We start from the raw sequence: 17475 nt of genomic DNA, 5'->3' as shown, positions 1-17475 counted from the left end.
TTGTCTTTTGGCCTCAAGTATTCAGAATTGAATTAAAGACTAATCATAATCTTTAGGTTGTGACATGCTCTCATCATTCATAAGTGAAGTGAAGTCGCTCAGTCGTGTCTGACTCTTTGCGACCCCGTGGACTGTAGCCCACCAGGCTCCTCTGTCCATGGGATTCTCCAGGCAAGAATACTGGAGTGGGTTGCCATTTCCTTCTCATCATTCATAGCTGTGTTTAATTATGTTAATATAATTAAAACTAACAAACCCAGCAACCAATTCAAGAATCAGAACATTAACAAAAATCAAAACTTACCTATGTGCATCTTCCTGGTCTCATTCTTTGATTATTATCCACTCGTTACTCCTCCCCTTTCCAGAGCTAAGCACTATTGGAAGTTTTATATTTTTTTATCCATTTGCTTTGCTTTTGTTCAGTTTTAGTAAGTTATATTTTGGAAAATTTTGTTTTAATGTTTAGTTCTTATACAGTTCTTCATGGTCCCTTACTCTTTAATGATATTTTAATCCTTTCCTATTTAAAATGTACTCAATTTATATGTTTAATTTAGCTATCTAATGTATTTATGGACCAGATTATACATCTGTAGTTTCTTCTGGTTTTTGCTTAATAATGCCTTGCAAATAAGTGTCACTTGGATCTTCATCATTTGAGAATTATTTGAAACTTTAACTAAGTTGGATTTCTAGTTAAGAGAATTTGTATTTCCTTTTTCCTGGGTCAGGGGCATTACCTAATACTATAAGCTGTTTTTAGATGTTTGAACCACCTTGGTAGTATGAAATTGGAGGGCAAAGTCATGTGAGGATTACTGTTGGTCACGAATCGTCAGGTGATATTTTTTTGTTCCCCATCACCAGTGCCAAATTTAGAGGCAGACTGGTTCCTTTGCAGTTGCCAGCTGTGTTGTGTGTGTATGTGTAGCACTGCAAGCTTGCAAACTTATTTCTGGTACAATGACGATAGTTTTATTGGGTCACAGGAGGGCATATCACCCTTTAGACTTTCCATCTCTGGCTGACCTTGGGTTGTGTGATCTATTGCAAACACCCAAAGGCTGTGAAATCTCAAGTCCAAGTCTACCTATTTCATCAAATGTCCCAAGAGGAAACCTGAATAAAGCAGTCTTAACCACTTGGTTTCCCCTTTCAGTTAGTTTCATTTACTGGATATTTCTTACTTTCCAGTTTTATGTACCCAAAAAAGCTACTTTTATGTACATAAAACTTCTATTCTTTTTATGTACATTTTTTAGTTGCTTTCAGTGGAGGGATTTTTATATTGTAAAGGACAGAGACATGTACAAATTAAGTAATAAACTCAGTAATTGGAAAACCAGGGGATTTTTCTTGGAGGCTAATTTCAGGAAGTCTGTTAGGTCTGGCTGGAATGGTAACACAGGCCTGATTTTCCCCATAGTCTTTTGATTTTCCTTTCTGTTGCAATACAAAACTACCTCACACTTTCAGTGTCCAGCACTAACCAACTGACTCAGTGTCTCCATCTATCACTTCAAATTCTTGAGACAGAAGATAAACTTGTCTTCACCTCACCTATAGATGGTAATATGGTAGTATACTATTTAAGGAAAATATGCTGCAATGGTTAGATCAATGGTTCTGTATGCAGAAGCAGCTAGACTGGCTGGATTTGAAGCTCAGCTCCAAATCTTTCTAGCCTTGTAATCCTAGGAAACTTTCTTCATGACTCTGTGACAGTTTCTTTATCAGGAAATGAGAATGATGATAATAGTCCCTACCTCATAGTTATGATGAGGGTCAAATGAGTGACTGCATATGAAGAGTAAAAAGCAAGAGTAGTGCCTTGGATATAGTGGCTACTCAATAAGTATTAGTTATTTCTTTCCTGTCCTCACTTGATGTAAGCCCTGGTCTAATTGGCTGTGGCCTGGGGTTAGGATCATGTGGTACCTAGGTATGTTCTAACTAGTAGGTCTACCTAGGTGTGTTCCTTCATCATCATTTGAGAAGCAGGTTGAAAGAAAGAAAGGCAATAGCAAATTTGCCTAATATAGATTGGTGAAATAGAAAAAAACAATTTGTCAGTTTGGGAAAAACGTTTTTAATATTGTTTCTTTTATATAAAAATATAATTGAACAGTGGGGCTTCTCAGATGGCACTAGTGGTAAAGAACCTGCCTACCAGTGCTGGAGACAAAAAGGACAAGGGTTCAATCCCTGGGTCAAGAATATCCCTTGGAGGAGGGCATGGCAACCCACTCCAGTATTCTTGCCTGGAGAATCCCATGGACAGAGGAGCCTGGCGGGCTACAGTCCATAGGATTGTGAAGAGTCAGACATGACTGAAGCAACTTAGCATGAATGCAAGCATACTTGAATAGTAGAATTGTTACCTAAAAAGATAGATTAAAAAAAATACATTGAGCTATATTATATAGCCTCTTATACCTGAAAATTTTCCTATAGCAATTAATCATATACTTATTTCATTTATTTATTTACTTTTTGCTTCACTAGGTCTTTGTTACTGTGCATGGGCCTTTTCTAGTTGAGGTGAGCTGGGCCTACTCTGTTTCAGCGCACAGGCTTCTCACTGCTGTGGCCTCTTGTGGAGCACAGGCTTAGGCACATGGGCCTCAGTAGTTGCAGCACAGGAGCTCATTATTGTGACTCGAGTGTCCTAGAGTGAGTGGGCTCCAGTAGTTGGGGCACATGGGCTTAGTTGCCCCACAGCATGTGGGATCCTCCCAGACTACAGATTGAACCCATGTCCGCTGCATTGGCAGACAGGTTCTTATCCGTGTACCACCAGAGAAGTCCAGTCATATACTTGTTGACAATCTGTTATATATGAAACACTATTATATAGGAGAGCAAAAATGAGGTAAAACAGAATATGTTAGTAGCTGTAATTGCAGATTATAGCAGTAGAATCATAAACATTTTATAGAAGAAAGTTTTATTCTTTGACTAATTCTAGGAAATCCTAAAACATTTCAAGGAATCATTTTCTCTGTCTTTTTAAATGCCTGAGGTTGTTTTTGGTTTTTGACTTTTTTTCTTTCTGGTGGTTTTGTTTGTTTTTTAAGACATAAACACATGACATAAAAGTAAAGGTCTGGACTTAGCCTAATTCCCCACAAATTAGTACATGCAGTTATGTTCTGAGCTATTTCTAAGCCCTTGGTAACCTAAAAATGAGTATGTGATGTGTGAAAGTCACTCAGTCATGTCCGACTCTTTGCGACCCCATGGACAATATAGTCCATGGAATTCTCCGGGCCAGAATACTGGAGTGGGTAGCCTTTCCCTTCTCCAGGGAATCTTCCCAACCCAGGGATCGAACCCAGGTCTCCCGCATTGCAGGCGGATTCTTTACCAGCTGAGCCACAAGGGTAAATAAAAACTAACCATGATTTCATTTGTATAGTCTTTTACGACTGATCCACCCCATTTTTTCACTGATTCATGTCATCAATTCGGTGAGGTGGGTCAGTCGATAATCCTCTTCATTTTACAGATGAATGCAACTGAGGGATTTTCAGTGACTCACAGTCACATAACAGATACACAGGAAAGAGAGCTGTTAATCAAATATAGGATTCCTGAATACAAGTTCCAGATTCTTCCAACAGCTTGCCAGCAACCAGTGTGGTCACAGAAATAGATATATTGCTCTCAGTGTGTTAGAGAATTCTCCTGAATTCAAGAGTTTTGCCTCTGGATTCAGGCTCACAGCTGATGACAACTTGGTTAGATTGAGAAGCCAAGAAAGCAAGTCTGATAAAAGCAAAAGGGATATAAATTTTAACCAGGAGAACTTTAATTCCTTTGCTACTGAGTCAAATATATTTAAACTTTCCATCTGAATATATGCTATGTGGGAGTTCAATGTGTACCAACAAGAGACAACACTTACAAATATTATTTAATATTGGGTTTTTTTTCTAGTCTGGAGAACATGGAAAGGAGTGCTTGAAAGTTCTTGACCTTTACATGCAGAATGTATAAATTAATTCATGTTATTACTTCAGTTTCACAGCTGGTTTCCTTGTAAATAAAACTTTCCCCTCATTAGAAAGTAAGCCAATCTTGAACTTCCGCATGGGTCTCAATCACTTACATCTTGCTGTGCTGCATACATCAACCTGGAGCCCAAGAGAATTTATGCACAATTGATGATCTTAGCTAGAAAGAATTTCCCATGGCTTTATGTCACAACTTCAATGATGAAAACATTGATTTTTTTTTTATGTTTCATTAGAAATACATTCCTTTAGAAGTACATAAAATTTGTAGGCCACTGTTTAGATTTCAGGGTGAAAGTGAAGTAAAAGTCGTTCAGTCATGTCCAACTCTTTGCAACACCATGAATTATACAATCCATGGAATTCTCCAAGCCAGAATACTGGAGTGGATAGCATTTCCCCTTCTCCAGGGGATCTTCCCAACCCAGGGGTCGAATCTAGGTCTTCCGCATTGCAGGCGGATTCTTCACCAGCTGAGCCACAAGGGAATTCCAAGAATACTGGAGTGGGTAGCCTATCCCTTCTCCAGGGGATCTTCCCAACCCAGGGATCGAACCCAGGTCTCCTGCATTGCAGGTGGATTCTTTACCAACTGAACTATCAGGGAAGCCCTGAGCTATAAAGTGAAAATCCATTTCTTCTATAAACTATGTTATCATGCAGTTAGCTATGTATGTGTATCGTGTGTATCTATCTTTTGGTTTTTATTTATTTATTTTATGTCATTAATGTTTGTCATTTTTTTATGATGTTTGTCATTAATTTTACTGGAGAGAAACTTTAGTTTCCTGAAGAAATTTCTTACCTTAAAGTAAAAAACTGTTTTTGCCCACAAACCTTCAGAGGAAGTTATAATTAAATATAGGTACTTCCTTTGGATAAATTCGTCATGTTTACCCAGTTCCCACTTTTATTAATACATTTTTATACCTTTAGACAATCTTCCTCCCTGCCTTGGTTTCTTTCCCAGGCTTTACTTTTTCTGTCACTTAACACTGATTATGTCTAAAACCTCTGCTTCTGTCTTGCCTTGCTCATAATTTCAGTGACAAGCTGGTGGTTTCTGGTCTACAAGTCTTGCCCTAACTGACCTCTTATTGCAGTCCTGCATAGCTATTGCCTGTATGGTGTCCTTCCATTCACACTGGGCAGATATTGCAGACCCATTAATAGCCACCCAATCTTCCACACTGGGAACACCAAGATCATTCGGGACATTTCTTACCATCTAGTACAACCAATTTTTATCAAACCCTTAAGACTGGAGCTATATCCTTGATTTCAACATTTTTTCCCATTCCTGATGCTGCTACTTTACATATGTTTATAATTTCCCACTTAAATTACACTGCAGTTCTCTATGCTGTTTTGTTAATTATCCATATTGCTATCAAAGGAATTTTACTGAAAAACAAATCTAATCATACCTTTTCTCATGCTTCCAAACCTATATTGAACTCCCTTTACTGTTGTTATCCTCAACTTTCCTTGCTTTCCTTTTGCTCTCAAGCACCAGCATCATATGTTATCAGTTTCTATTCCTGCCCCTTCTGATCATGTATCCAGTGATCAGGGCCATCATGAGCTAGAACAGGAATCATGCCTCTGAACATTCTACTCTTTATATCTGAATTGACTTCTTAAACCTTCTCTGAACTGTGTGTTTCATGACTCAGTTCAATTCTCATTTCCTCTATGAAATCATGCCAGTCCCATATGAAGCATGCATTGCTTTCATAAGAACTTAATCTACCCCTGTCGTAACTTTTAGCACATTTGACTGTAAATGTCTACTTAAATGTCTATCTCCTCCACTAAGTAGTAAGGAAAAAAATCATTTCTGTGTGTGTGTGTGTGTGTATGTTTTAACCCACATCAGGGACTGAACCTGTGTCTCCTGCATTGGCAGGCTGATTCTTCACTGCTTATAGCCACCAGGAAAGTCCCCTTTCATTTTTTATACACCACTGATCCTCCAACAGAATGATGGCTTCCTGTGGTGGTCTCTTTCCTTGATGGGATACCTTTCCTCTTAGGGAAGCTCGTAGTCCTTGCTTGGCGCTCAACATTAAGTGGCATATATTGGTTAACTAGTGAAACACTCAAACTGAGCAGATTTTCTGCCTTTCATAGATTAAAATATAATATTGAACAGTATTTTGACATAGTTGGAAGACATACTTCAGAAACACTGTTTACTAGTGTTATTAAAATTGGCACCTCACAAACCTTTTTGAAATTGTTTCCTTACCTGCAAAAACCTGGTGGTGAAACCTCTCTTAGCAGAATTGCTACATAATGAGTGAAACACACATTGAAATTTCTTGGCTCAGACTGGGGTGCTCCAGATAAGTCAGCTCCTTTCTCCCAATTGATGGCTGTGGACTAAACAGTGAAAATGATTCTTACTAGCATAGAATCAGATAGTACTATGAGAAAACCTAACAGTGACTTTGTGACCTCAAGTTTTGAAAGTTATTATGTTGATGGAATATACATGCGTTTAATCTTCAATAATTTTTTCACAATAACTGTTTCATAATAAACTTGTAAATTTAGACTTGTACCTTTCCAGGTGCTGAACATTAAGCTAATTCTGTCATAAAAGGATTAAATAATTAAAGTCAGTGGTTTCTTGGTATCCATGGGGGAAGGCCTTGAGTTTCCTTTTTGTCAAGTCACATAAAAACGTAAAATATAATACATTTGTTTCGAGGACAAGTAGCTGGAAGACTTGACTGTATGTTTACTGTATGCTTTTTAAACAGGAGATATTTATAGCTATGTATTAATTACTTAGGTAGTCAGCTTACTTTTGATTAAAATCCAAACTTAGAAATTTTAAATTTAGACTAGTTTTAAGGTTGAGGGTGAGGTAGAGATTGATGGAAATGTGTTTTCCTGCTGCATCAGTTTGGATTCCTGAAGAGTTTGACATACTACAAGGCTATTTCTTCAACAGTTATTAGGAATTGGATTTATTTTCTTCCTGAGTTTAGGCTTATAGCTCAGGCAAAGACATAAGCTCTTCTGCTGCTAGAATAGGCCTTTGGGAAGAAAATACATCCCATTCTGAGCTTTTGTTTGTAGCAAAATGTCAAGTCAGTTACCTACTGAACACAAACCTCAAGAATTCTGGGAAATCAAACCTGAAATAGATGGAGACAGAGGCTTCCCTCGTGGCTCAGTGGTAAAGAATCTGCCTGCTAGTGCAAGGAGATACTGATCCCTGATCCGGGAAGATCCCACGTGCTGCGAAACAACTAAGCCCGTGCACCACGACTACTGAGCCTGTGCTCTAGAGCCCGCAAGCTGCAACCACTGAGCCCATGGGCTGCAACTTTTGATTGCAACTACTGATGCTGGCATGCCCTAGAGCCTGTGCTCTGCTACAGGAGAAACCACCACAATGTCTCATGCAGATAAGCACACACACACACACACACACACACACTCATTTAACCTCCTTAGGATCATGAATCAGATTTCCTTTATATATATATATATATATATATATATATATATCTCCACAAAAACCTCTGTGTAGTAGAGTGCTTTGAGCCTAGGCACCAGATCAAAGAGTAGCTCCCGCTCACTACAACTGAAAAAAAGCTTGTGCAGCAATGAAGACCCAGCACAACCAAAAAATAAATAAATAAATAGATGGTGACATCTGCCAGGAGAAGAAAATTGGTATCGGATTTAACAAGGCCTAGTAATGCAGTTATATTAAGATTCAGATAATCAACAGGAAATATTATGGTTCATGCTGTATTATTAATATTATTGTATATAAATTCCTCGCTAATTCATTTCAAACATACATTAAGTACTTTACTCAAAGCACTCTACTACATAGAGGTTTTTCTGGAGATATATATATAAGTAAAGAAAATCTGATTCATGATAGTAAGGAGGTTAAATGAGTGTGTGTGTGTGTGTGTGTGTGTGTGTGTGTGTTTGCATGTTTATATGTGTGTGTGTGCGTGTGGGTTGGTGGGGGAGGTTGGGTCAGGGATAGGGAGAATTAAAAAAAAAATGATTATAGTGGAATATAAGTACAAAGAAAGATACACAAGAAAGAGAAACAGATCTGAGAAGGGAGGAGTCGCATGTTGATGGGAAGGTAGCTTTGCATCTGAGCCTTAGAGGTAAATGAGTTGAGTGAAAGATACACTAGCAGAGAGAAGACTGAGGCCTAAGTACGTAGGCCAGGGAAGAGAAGGTTGAATTAATTCACCTCCGTTGTAGTTTATATGGATTGGAGTAAAATTCGAGTGTGCGTGCTATTTCTCAGTCATGTCTGACTCTTTGCGACCCCATGGACTGTAGCCCACCAGGCTCCTCTGTCCAGAGGATTCTCTGGGCAGGAATACTAGAGTGGGATGCCATGCCCTCCTCCAGGGGAATCTTCCCAACCCAGGGATGGAACCCATGTCTCAGGCATCAGCAGGGATTCTTTACCACCAGCACCACCTGGGAAGCCCTGGGAATAAAACAGATTGAAGCTAAATGTTAGAATTTGGTATTATTTCACTATTAGAGATGTTAGATTTAACAGAGTGTGCATTTAAATTTGTAACTTAAAGTAGAAAAGGGAGGGAATCCTGTTTCCAACCCTGATTTTCTTTAGATTCTTTAAACTGATCTAGGTTTCTTGGTCTCAATATTATTGATATTTTGGACTGGGTAATTCCTTTTTCGGGGATGTTTAGAAGCAGCCCTGGCCTTAACCCGGGTCTAGGATTAGAGGGAGGCAAGGGAGGCAGGTAGGCCATGGTGTTTAAGGAGGCAATCACTCTTGGGGTCATGTGAACTTTAATCTTGAGTGTGGATAACCCTAAGAGTGAGTAAGTGCCTCCTTAAATTTGGAGCTCTGGGAACCTCCCATGCCTGTCACAGTCCTGGCACTGCCTCTGTCCACTGGAAGCCAGGAGCTCCCTCCCAGCTGTGACAGCCAAATAAGTCTCCACATATTGCCAGACATCCTCGGGGAAACAAAACCACCCAGGTTAAGAACCACTGCAGTTTTACTGGAATAACAGCATATTTCTTTTTCATTTGTAAAATGGCAAGAGGAGCAGCCAGCAGTGTGATGGAATTCAACTGAAAGGTAGCAACTAAATACAGATGGAATTTGGGCTGAGACACACTTGGGGAGTAAGATTTGAAGAGAGAGCTGTGGGAAGAGGCTGCTGTGATTAATGGGCTGATAGGCATTGGCATTAGGAAGAGACAAGGGTTTGTATGAAAGTTACCTAAAGGTGAAGGATCCATCCTGCTGTTAATAATCTACCTGACTTCTAGGCCTCGGCTGCACTGAAGAATAATAACTTTGCTGTCAGTCTTGGGGTCGATATGATGAGACTTCCAACTATGTTTTCCTGGTCCTTGTACAAATGCTCAAAAAAAAAAAAAATCTACAGCGTGCTTGTACTTTATTTTCTTTTTATAAAACTAGGCTGTCTTCTTGGTTAATACATCACTGTGCTTATATTTGCTATGATCAGTTCTACCCTGCCCTTCTCTGTTCTATTTTCTTGGGCTCTGGGGAAGCTGTGACACTTGGGGATGTGCAGTTTGTGCAGTGTGGTTACTAAGGTTACAGATACTTAGACCCTAGCAGACTACTAACCTTATCAGTTAGTATGAGATCACAAAGGCATGTCATATTATATGTGTTTTCATGGTAAAGGTTAGATACAAGTGATATGGCTAATTAATGTTTAGCAATGGGGTTTGAAGCCTAAAATTCCAGGGTCCTCATATTCAATCATATTCAAGCATATAGCTCCATATACTTTTGTGACACTTACCACAAAATTTGCCCTGTGATAATAAATTAAACGAGTGTTAGAGCTCACTCATATGTGCCAGGCAGTGTCCTGTGTGTTTTATTTGCATTTATTGTTCCAGTAACCTTAGGTGGTGGTTCATATTGTTATCTCCATTTCATGGATGTGGAAAATAAACTTAGCCAGTTTCTTTAATTTGCCCACAGTCACAGGGTTAGGATCACTTGATTCCAGATCTGCCAGCTTTTGAGTGCATGTTCTTAACTGTTACTTCAGGGCTGCATGTAAATGACCTTGTAGGTTGTACAGGGCACAACTCCAGGTATCCCAATATACACTGTACACATTACAAGTGCTTCAAGAGTGTCTTGGTAGGTACACACACAGAGTGAATTCTAGTGCTTTGAAGTATTATTTCCTTTTAAATTTTTATTGAATGGTATACAATGAGGGATGGGAATATGAGGAGTGATTCCCTTCCTTCCTCCCTCCTTCCATCTTTTCCTTCCTTCCTTCTTCCTTGTGAGGACAAGCCTAAATGTAAATTCATTTGAGGAAAGGATGGGATTCAGCTGAAAGATTGTTCCTTACCTATTGTGATTTCCCAAATTCTAGTGCAGCTGATGCTCTTCAGGAATGAAACTACCTCTTTAGAACTCTCCTTCAGCTAGTGTTAGTGAAAATTGTATAATACCACCCGAGTTCCCTATCTGAGGCCTGAGGCTAGAATATTCTCTCACTGTTATTTATTATTGTCATGGAGCCATTAGCTTTTGCCATTAGAAGCTATACTTATACTAAAGGTGTTACAGCTGGATGTATGTGCTCCAAATTCTCATTATAGGCTGCTGACCTCTCCCTATAAATCTCATCTTGGAGTTATCAGCTTTCTACTTGTTGGCTCTAATTGGAAAGTTCTCTGCTATATCCAGGTACAAAATGTACTATCAGAGCTTGAATTTCTGCCCCTTATTAACATTGCCTTTGTGACTTATTTCCTCAATTCTCCTTCCACTGGCAATCCAGCTGAAACAAATTCCTCGGTTTTATATACAAAGTGAGCTTGTGGTAGAACACATTACAAATCATACAGTGCAATAAACGAGAGCACAGTCTAATACTTTTACCATTAGAGAATATTAAAATGTCCTTTACTTTACTAATTAATTACTTGCACACCACTTTTTCACTTAATACTCTAGAAATAAATTCCTGCATTTTTCATCAGTTTGAAACTCATTTTACAGTTGAAAATCCAAGTGTCAGATATACAATAGAAAATTCCATGAAGAGTTTGTGAGGAGTTGTGTTATAATTTCCTGAAACATACTATACTTCAGATGGTGTCTAATGTTATGGATATGGAAACTAAAGACTGTGTAATCCAGAAATGGCAAAGGGAATGTTTGTGACTTGATTCATCTTTCCATCAGAAATAAATATTTCCCTGAGCAAATAATTTAGAATTTCCAGATATTTAAGCTGGTGAATTTCTCAGTGATATATCATTATATCCTTTTTTTGAGATAGGAAGTATATATACCAAACTTAGAAACTTCTGAACTTTCAAACATTCCTGTTCTAGGATCTTTATATACGATAATAATGGCATACCTGAAATCAGTGTTACTCAGAAAGATTTGGCCTAAGTTCATACTTTATATCTTCAGTTTCAGTTCAGTTTAGTTGCTCAGTTGTGTCCGACTCTCTGCGACCCCATAGACTGCAGCATGCCAGGCCTCCCTGTCCATCACCAACTCTCGGAGTCTACCCAAACTCATGTCCATTGAGTCAGTGAGGCCATTGAACCATCCCATCCTCTGTTGGCCCCTTCTCCGTCTGCCCTCAATCTTTCCCAGCATCAGGGTCTTTTCAAATGAGTCAGTTCTTTGCATCAGGTGGCCAAAGTATTGGAGTTTCAGCTTCAACATCAGTATATATTTAAATTTCTAAACAATTACTTCACAAATTTCAACCAAAAAGTACTTACTTTGAAACAATTGTGTAGAGTATGCTGAATGTGAGTTTTGTTTTCTTAGGTTTTATTTTTTTCTGTTAAAAATTGATTAAGCAATTTTTTAATAAATGAAGCTCAAGCTTCATGAGGCCATGAGGTAAAATGATCAAAACTGTACAATTTATAAATTAAGACCTATGTAGAATTATATTATTTCCAAGAAATTAAACAAGAATACTTCCTTTTTCCTTAAATGAACTTATTTTCCCTAGCATTAATATTGAGAAACAAAGAGGAAAAACTTTAATTTAGAAAATCTTCATTATTGAAATATGAGGGAGAGGGTGGGGAGATTTGGGAGAATGGCATTGAAACAGGCATAATATCATGTATGAAACAAGTCGCCAGTCCAGGTTCTATGCACGATACTGGATGCTTGGGGCTGGTGCACTGGGACGACCCAGAGGGATGGTATGGGGAGGGAGGAGGGAGGAGGGTTCAGGATGGGGAACACATGTATATCTGTGGTGGATTCATTTCGATATTTGGCAAAACTAATACAATATTGTAAAGTTTAAAAATAAAATAAAAAAAAGAAAAAAAGAAATATGAGGTTTATCATTTTCTTTTTGCTAATATATGGAACAAAATTTTTCCAGGCCTCTTCTGATTAAGTTACTCTACAGAATATTTAGACTACGTGCATCTCTTATATTTGGTGACAAAATATGTATACAATAAAGGAATTTATTGCAGGATATTGTTACTTTGGGGCTTCCTTGGTGGCTCAGGTGGTAAAGAATCTGCTTGGAATGCAGGAGACCCGGATTTGATCCCTGGGTCAGGAAGATCCCCTGGAGAAGTGACTGGCTACCCACTCCTGTATTCTTGCCTAGAGAATTCCATGGACAGAGGATCCTGACCAGGTCCATGGGGTCGCAACGAGTTGGACATGATTAAGTGACTAACACTTTCATTTTTTTTTTCATTGTTACTTTCAGCATTATAGGGGTGCTCAGGAGATTCAGCTGAAGATACAATAGGAAAGTTAAAAGATAAACTGAGACATGTCAAAATTCTTAGGAATTTGAGCAAAAAAACTATTGGAATTAGCACCAAACCGGAAGTGGTTAAGACGGCTCCACCAAAAGGTACTTGGGGAGAAACTTTTATAGAGAAAAAGCAGAAGCAAAGTAAGGAAATTATCACCTGCTTACAGCTCAAGCCTAGTTGGCAGTTTCTGATGGGTTGTCTTTGGTGTTTTAATTTTATACCTGTGAGGCACAGGCTTAGATTTTGGTGTGTTTACATAGACCTCCATAGCATATTGACTTCTACAGTCTAATGGTGTCCCTGCTTAATTAACTTAACAGATAGTACCCACTTTGGATATGTATTATATTATGAATTTGATTACATGGATTTAAGAGAGATTTCAGCTTCGTGTAGCACCAGACACACTAGGTTAATCCAAATATTACTCCTTGAGTGCATAGACTTGATATATTGTTTTTCAGAGAATATGTAGATTATGAGAAAATAATTCCTGATTTCAAAGAACTTAGAAAATTTTGTTCCTATTTCCAAAATGGGTCTGTACAAGTACCCCTGACCTCTTTGCTCATTACTTTATACAGAAAATGGAGACCATGGTTAGGAATAGTCAGCTTCAACCTTTTGAGTATTAAAGAAACAACTATGACCAAGCCATACCACTCAACTGTAAATCTATTAATAGTCTTTTCTGGTTTAGTATTAATAGAAAGGTTATCTTTATTTCAACCTTAGTTTGCCCTTAGTAAAAGAAGCAGTTCCCATTCTGCTGTTTTTGTAGCACATTGGAAGACAAAGGAAGAAATGTGTCACAGAAATTGTTTAAAATGCATAAATTTAGGATACCATAAAATGTTAATCTGTAATCTGTAGAACCCTGCATAAATATCTCGTGCTCAAAGGACATTAACAGAATGCATTTGGGAACAAGAGGATTTTTTTCCACAAATACTTTGAATACAATGATAATCTGGTATTTTATACTGACTAGTCATTTCTTCCTCTTTGCCTTCCTGCTCTTTTATCATTCTCTTTCTCCATTTCCTCCTCTTTCTGTCTTAGCATTCCCCTATAAATAGAAATAGTCACTGCCTTTTTTTAAAGGTGCCATTATTTTCCAATCTTGTGATTCATATTTTATAGGAACTACGATTCTAGACAGAGGAAGAATTTTTTTTATAAGTAATAGTTAAAAAAACTTTTCTTTATCTGTTATCTATCATCATCTATCTATCTATTTATTGGCTGCAGTGGGTCTTTGTTCCTGCGTGCCAACTTTCTCAGGTTGCGGTCAGCAGGGGCTACACTCTAGTTGTGGTGTGCAGGCTTTTCATTGTGGTGGCTTCTCTTGTGTGGTAGAAAACAGGAGTGTGGGTTCAGGAGTTGTTGCCCAGAGGCATGTGTACTAGCCCCCAACCAAAGACTGAGCCTGTGTACCCTGCATTGGCAGGCAGATTCTTATCCACTGGACCACCAGAGAAGTCCCTGGAGGAAAATTTTTTTTAAATATATGTAAAGTTTTAAATAATACTCTCTTTTTGTTGTATTCCATTGGGTTAATAATTTTTTAAAATATATTATTTATAATACTATGTGTTATCAAGTGCCAAGCTGTCTGCAAGTAGTATAGTATTTTATTATTTCAATGACCTATAAGATATTTCCATTTTGGAAAAGAAGAAAATTTGACTTTAAGAAAGTTAACTAAATTTTCCAAATTCACATAGCTTGTTAGTGATTAGCCCAAGAAAAGACAGATCCTGACTCTTAATTCTTAAAACATTCTATAAATGATTCTTGGATGTCTTAGAATTAAACACTACTAAATATTTTTTCAGTACATCAAATATAAATATTAAAACCTCTTCCGTGATAGTCTTTTATAAAAAGAGTTTATAGGTTTCTAAAATGTAGACTAGAATCTCTCTTAGCTGTGTTTGCTTATAATTAACATAGGAAACATAGTATTAAGTACTTGTATGATATGAGATTATAACAACAGCAAAGATATTTTCATGTGTTCAGATTTCTATAGCTTTTCTATTAACATGTGAGTTGCATTATTATACCTTAGTTGTTGACATTATCTGAATGAACATAATTCTTTTTTCAGCTTGAAATACTGATATTGTATTTCTTAATTCAATGCAGTTTTTATTAATATCTATCATTGGGAAGTATCAACTGAATAAGACACACCTGACCAAATTTTATAATCCTTTTGGCTCACGGGCTTTGACTTTGAAGCCTTTAAAAACATGCTGATTTTGTTTTCCAAAGATTCTTTAGCAATTCTAAGACAGTCCAGGAGTCCAGAGCTACTTTTTCATAATGCTCTTGCAGTTCTTACCATTTTTCTTTGATCTTATCATTTCTTATCCTGGAAATTAGTTTTTAGTTTGTTCTATTAGTTTTTGTTTGCTGCAGTATATTGTTGTGCCCCTGTCTTATTCCTCTTCTTATAATGTTCTTACAGATATTATTGTCTATATGCAATAAAACAAACACAAAGACAACCTAAAACTACAACACAAACTCTTTATGATAGGATGTTGAAACCATGCTGTATAGCCAAAGTGATGTAGGAAAAGACAGTTGCCGACAAAGAATGGCAGTCATTGTCATTGGCTCATTCTCATCAGGGGCTCACAATTCATATCCCTACTTAGAGCATCATCAACAGATGCTAACCCATTTTTCAGCCTTATGCCAAATTTAAATGCTGATAAGGAAACTCAAGTGGCTCAAGTGGTAAGAATCTGCCTGCCAGTGCAGGAGCCCGCAAGAGACACAGGTTCGAACCCTGGGTTGGAAAGATCCTCTAGAGGAGGAAGGGGCAACCCACTTCTGTATTCTTGCCTGGACAGAGGAGCCTGGTGGGCTATAGTCAATGGGGTTGCAAAGAGTCAGACATGACTGAGCATACAAGCATGTGTATAGAAACTCAGAAATACCACTAGAAACAAAAGAGGCATTAGATTTACAAAATGTGTAAGCAGACCACAAGGGAATTTGTGATTTTTAATATTTTTTAATATATGGTATTATATTTTTTAATATTTTAAATATTTTTAAATATTTTTTTAATATTTGACTTTTGGAAGAGTGGATTTCATGATTGCAATTGATACATTCTATTTAAATTTTGGTGAATGTCTCTGTCATTTGAAATAATACTGCATATTAACTTGAACTTTGCACTCTGCAGAAAAAGAAATCTTAGAATTTCATTTTTGGGGTACTTCCCTGGTAGTACAATCACCAAGACGCCATGCTCCCAATGCAGGGGATCTGGGTTCAATCCCTGGTCAGGGAACGAGATCCCACATGCCTCAGCTGAGTTGGCATGCTGCAACTAAAGATCCCTATGCTGAAACTAAGACCTGGTGCAGTCAAGTTAAAAAAAAATAAGTCTTGAGAATTTCATTTTTCCAAACACTGAGATTGTTCCTTTCATTTGCTACAAGAAATTAAATAACTGAAATTCTGAAAATAACATAGTGCTTTCTCTGAAATACTCTTGGGTTCTAACTACCCAAAAAACATGAGGATCCATGCCACCACTGGCTACTAAAACCACTTATCATGCCAACTGTTTGCCATTGTGTAGGATTTATTTCAATGATTGTTTTTTCTTTTTTACAATTTGACTGACAGATATAATGAAAGTCATTGGCAGCCTCTATCAGACACAAGTGCTGCCATGTATTTAACAACTGAAAATACCCACCTTTCATCTTGGCAACCTAATAAAGAGCCTCATGTTCTAAGTGTCTTCTCAAAAAACATTTTTTTTTAAAGAATATTTTGATGCTTAAACATAGTCTCCTCAGAAATCTTTAAATTAATGTTGTGCAGGTTTTTTTGTGAGGAGCTGTGTGTATGAAAAATGATTTACATGGGCAAATTGAGAAGTCTAAAATGATTCTATTTCAACAAAACATTCAGGGCAACATTTGTACAGAAATATTTTTAGTAATATCTATACACACACATATCTAAATATGTGTGTGCAGTTGATTCTTGAATAATAGGTGTTTGAACTGGCCTAGTCCACTTATAGAGGGATTTTTTTCAATACATACATACTACAGCACTACACAATCTATGATTGGTTGACTCTGTGGATACGGAATCTCCAATAGAGAGGAACTTGGGATACGGAGGCTGATAGGTTATACTGGGATTTTCAGTCACACAAAGGCTCAGTGTACCTAACCCCTCTGCATTGTTTAAAGGTGGATTGGTATACATACATTTTACTTGAAACAATCTTGTATAAACTCATTAAGCTTTTTCTCTGCCTTTAAATTGGAACTGTGGTTGCCAGAATATGTTAATACCTTGAAATAGCAAATCCAAAATACTAAGTAAATCTGTATACTGTACCTAACTTTTCCATTGCAGAGGCCTTCCCTCTAATCACATTAGCTAAAGGAATCATTTCTCCCAACCCCATTCCTATGATAGTTAAAAAAAAAATTGCTTCATACAAAGCAATCCTTTTAATTTGTCTGCTTGTATCCCCTACTAGGGCAGAAACATTGTGTGTTGATTTGCTGCCAAACTCTCCTGAGTCTAGTCTTCTACATAATATGCATTCATGTATTATTCATTCATTCAAAAATATTTCTTAGAACTTACTTGGCTT

The 17475-nt window shown here is 37.5% G+C and overlaps 1 protein-coding gene across 16 annotated transcripts in view; it reads left to right on the top strand.

Annotated features, from left to right (window-relative positions):
* SLC16A7 (solute carrier family 16 member 7) overlaps positions 1 to 17475 on the top strand; it is a 196631-nt gene that overhangs the window by 29367 nt on the left and 149789 nt on the right. The window contains exon 1 of one of the 16 annotated variants that reach the window (XM_086403909.1): positions 8973 to 9132. The exons of 12 other annotated variants lie outside the window; for them this stretch is intronic. The gene's annotated coding sequence lies outside the window, so the exon portion shown is untranslated. Of the gene's footprint in view, positions 1 to 8972; positions 9133 to 17475 lie in introns of those variants that run through there. 3 more of the 16 variants (XM_086403918.1, XM_086403924.1, XM_086403913.1) reach the window with 3 other exon arrangements.

This window comes from Bos grunniens, chromosome 5 (genome assembly GCF_055505025.1).
Source record: "Bos grunniens cultivar Pamir isolate PY7600 chromosome 5, Bosgru_T2T1.0, whole genome shotgun sequence".
Lineage (NCBI taxonomy): Eukaryota > Metazoa > Chordata > Mammalia > Artiodactyla > Bovidae > Bos > Bos grunniens.
The sequence above is the reverse complement of the archived record's forward strand: the minus strand, read 5'-3'. Positions and strand labels throughout refer to the sequence as shown.